Here is a 4,399-nt window from a genome sequence, read left to right as displayed (position 1 = left end):
CTCACCCTACTAGAATCTGAAGTCAAATGTCTACTGTTTGCTGATGATCTGGTGCTTCTGTCCCCAACCAAGGAGGGCCTACAGCAGCACCTAGATCTTCTGCACATATTCTGTCAGACCTGGGCCCTGCCAGTAAATCTCAGTAAAACAAAAATAATGGTGTTCCAAAAAAGGTCCAGTTGCCAGGACCAAAAATACAAATTCCATCTAGACACCGTTGCCCTACAGCACACAAAAAACTATACATACCTCGGCCTAAACATCAGCACCACAGGTAACTTTCACAAAGCTGTGAACGATCTGAGAGACAAGGCAAGAAGGGCCTTCTATGACATCAAAAGGAACATAAAATTCGACATACCAATTAGGATCTGGCTAAAAATGCTTGAATCAGTTCTAGAACCCATTGCCCTTTATGGTTGTGAGGTCTGGGGTCCGCTTACCAACCAAGAATTCACAAAATGGGACAAACACCAAATTGAAGATCTAGGTGCTGCTGTAGGCCCTCCTTGGTTGGGGACAGAAGCACCAGATCATCAGCAAACAGAAGACATTTGACTTCAGATTCTAGTAGGGTGAGGCCGGGTGCTGCAGACTGTTCTAGTGCCCTCGCCAATTCATTGATATATATGTTGAAGAGGGTGGGGCTTAAACTGCATCCCTGTCTCACCCCACGGCCCTGTGGAATGAAATGTGTGTTTTGCCAATTTTAACCGCACACTTGTTGTTTGTGTACATGGATTATATAATGTCGTATGTTTTTCCCCCAACACCGCTTTCCATCAATTTGTATAGCAGACCCTCGTGCCGAATTGAGTCAAAAGCTTTTTTGAAATCAAATCAAATCAAATTTTATTTGCTACATGCACCGAATACAACAGGTGTAGACATTACTGTGAAATGCTTATTTACAGCCCTTAACCAACAGTGCATTACTTTTTTTATAAAAAAGTAAAATAAAACAACAACAACAAAAAAGTGTTGAGAAAAAAAGAGCAGAAGTAAAATAAAATAACAGTAGGGAGGCTATATATACAGGGGGGTACCGGTGCAGAGTCAATGTGCGGGGGCACCGGCTAGTTGAGGTAGTTGAAGTAATATGTACATGTGGGTAGAGTTAAAGTGACTATGCATAAATAATTAGCAGAGTAGCAGCAGCGTAAAAGGATGGGGTGGGGGGGCAGTGCAAATAGTCCGGGTAGCCATGATTAGCTGTTCAGGAGTCTTATGGCTTGGGGGTAGAAGCTGTTGAGAAGTCTTTTGGACCTAGACTTGGTGCTCCGGTACCGCTTGCCGTGCGGTAGCAGAGAGAACAGTCTATGACTTGGGTGGCTGGAGTCTTTCACAATTTTGAGGGCCTTCCTCTGACAACGCCTGGTGTAGAGGTCCTGGATGGCAGAAGGCTTGACCCCAGTGATGTACTGGGCCGTACGCACTACCCTCTGTAGTGCCTTGCGGTCGGAGGCCGAGCAGTTGCCATACCAGGCGGTGATGCAACCAGTCAGGATGCTCTCGATGGTGCAGCTGTAGAATTTTTTGAGGATCTGAGGACCCATGCCAAATCTTTTCAGTCTCCTGAGGGGGAATAGGCTTTGTCGTGCCCTCTTCACGACTGTCTTGGTGTGTTTGGACCATGATAGTTCGTTGCTGATGTGGACACCAAGGAACTTGAAGCTCTCAACCTGTTCCACTACAGCTCCGTCGATGAGAATGGGGGCGTGCTCAGTCCTCAATCATCTCCTTTGTCTTGGTCACGCTGAGGGAGGCTGCCTCATCGTTGTCGGTGATCAGGCCTACCACTGTTGTGTCGTCGGCAAACTTAATGATGGTGTTGGAGTCGTGCCTGGCCATGCAGTCATGGGTGAACAGGGAGTACAGGAGGGGACTGAGCACGCACCCCTGAGGGGGCCCCGTGTTGAGGATCAGCGTGGCAGATGTGTTGTTACCTACCCTTACCACCTGGGGGCGGCCCGTCAGGAAGTCCAGGATCCAGTTGCAGAGGGAGGTGTTTAGTCCCAGGATCCTTAGCTTAGTGATGAGCTTTGAGGGCACTGTGGTGTTGAACGCTGAGCTGTAGTCAATGAATAGCATTCTCACGTAGGTGTTCCTCTTGTCCAGGTGGGAAAGGGCAGTGTGGAGTGCAATAGAGATTGCATAATCTGTGGATCTGTTGGGGCGGTATGCAAATTGGAGTGGGTCTAGGGTTTCTGGGATAATGGTGTTGATGTTAGCCATGACCAGCCTTTCAAAGCACTTCATGGCTACAGACGTCAGTGCTAAGGGTCGGTAGTCATTTAGGCAGGTTATCTTAGTGTCCTTTGGCACGGGGACTATGGTGGTCTGCTTGAAACATGTTGGTATTACAGACTCAGTCAGGGACATGTTGAAAATGTCAGTGAAGACACTTGCCAGTTGGTCAGCACATGCTCGGAGTACACGTCCTGGTAATCCGTCTGGCCCTGCGGCCTTGTGAATGTTTACCTGCTTAAAAGTCTTACTCACATCGGCTACGGAGAGCGTGATCACATAGTCATCCGGAACAGCTGGTGCTCTCATGCATGCTTTAGTGTTGCTTGCCTCGATGCGAGCATAGAAGTGGTTTAGCTCGTATGGTAGGCTTGTGTCACTGGGAAGCTCACGGCTGTGCTTCCCTTTGTAGTCTGTAATAGTTTTCAAGCCCTGCCACATCCGACGAGCGTCAGAGCCGATGTAGTACGATTCAATCTTAGTCCTGTATTGACTCTTTGCCTGTTTGATGGTTCGTCTGAGGGCATAGCGGGATTTCTTATAAGCGTCCGGGTTAGAGTCCCGCTCCTTGAAAGCGGCAGCTCTACCCTTTAGCTCAGTGCGGATGTTTCCTGTAATCCATGGCTTCTGGTTGGGGTATGTACGTACGGTCACTGTGGGGACGACGTCATCGATGCCTTTGTTTTGGTTTGTTTGTTTGTCAATTAGGGTGTGCAGGGTGAATACGTGGTCTGTCGTACAGTAATTTTGTAAAAAGCCAATTTGACATTTGCTCAGTACATTGTTTTCACTGAGGAAATGTACAAGTCTGCTGTTATTGAAAATGCAGAGGATTTTCCCAAGGTTGCTGTTGATGCACATCCCACGATATTTATTGGGGTCAAATTTGTCTCCACCTTTGTGGATTGGGGTGATCAATCCTTTGGTTCCAAATATTGGGGAAGATGCCAGATCTAAGGATGATGTTAAAGAGTTTAAGTATAGCCAATTGGAATTCGTGGCGTTTATATTTTATCATTTTATTGAGGATACCATCAACACCACAGGCCTTTTTGGGTTGAAGGGTTTGGATTTTGTCCTGTAGTTCATTCAATGTAATTTGAGGATCCAGTGGGTTCTGGTAGTCTTTAATAGTTGATTCTAAGATTTGCATTTGATCATGTATATGTTTTTGCTGTTTGTTCTCTGTTATACGGCCAAAAATAATGGAGAAGTGGTTTACCCATACATCTCCGTTTTGGATAGATAGCTCTTCGTGTTGTTGTTTGTTTAGTGTTTTCCAATTTTCCCAGAAGTGGTTAGAGTCTATGGATTCTTCAATTACATTGAGCTGATTTCTGACATGCTGTTCCTTCTTTTTCCGTAGTGTATTTCTGTATTGTTTTAGTGATTCACCATAGTGAATGCGTAGACTCAGGTTTTCTGGGTCTCTATGTTTTGGTTGGATAGGTTTCTCAATTTCTTTCTTAGGTTTTTGCATTCTTCATCAAACCATTTATCACTGTTATTACTTTTCTTTGGTTTTCTGTTAGAGATTTTTAGATTTGATAGGGAAGCTGAGAGGTCAAATATACTGTTTAGGTTTTCTACTGCCAAGTTTACACCTTCACTATGACAGTGGAAATGTTGTGTCCAGGAAGTTGTCTATAATGGATTGAATTAGTTGTTTCCTAATTGTTTTTTGGTAGGTTTCAACACTACTTTCCTTCCATCTATAGCATTTCTTAATATTATTCAGTTCCTTTGGCTTTGATGCCTCATGATTGAGTATTGCTCTGTTCAAGTAGACTGTGATTTTGCTGTGGTCTGATAGGGGTGTCAGTGGGCTGACTGTGAACGCTCTGAGAGACTCTGGGTTGAGGTCAGTGATAAAGTAGTCTCCAGTACTACTGCCAAGAGATGAGCTATAGGTGTACCTACCATAGGAGTCCCCTCGAAGCCTACCATTGACTATGTACAGACCCAGCGTGCAACAGAGCCTCTCTCTCTCTCTCTCCTCTCTCTCTCTCTCCTCTCTCTCTCTCTCTCTGAAAATTATAACAATTAATTAAGAATGATTCCATTATGACCAACGTGACGGCATGTGCTATCGGACACAAAATGCCTACAGACATCGTGCCCTCTTTCACCATGGAGACTGAAGTGATGGCAC

Source organism: Coregonus lavaretus, assembly GCF_964263955.1.
Source record: "Coregonus lavaretus genome assembly, contig: HAP1_SCAFFOLD_3029, whole genome shotgun sequence".
NCBI classification, from domain to species: Eukaryota; Metazoa; Chordata; class Actinopteri; order Salmoniformes; family Salmonidae; genus Coregonus; species Coregonus lavaretus.
The sequence above is the reverse complement of the archived record's forward strand: the minus strand, read 5'-3'. Positions refer to the sequence as shown.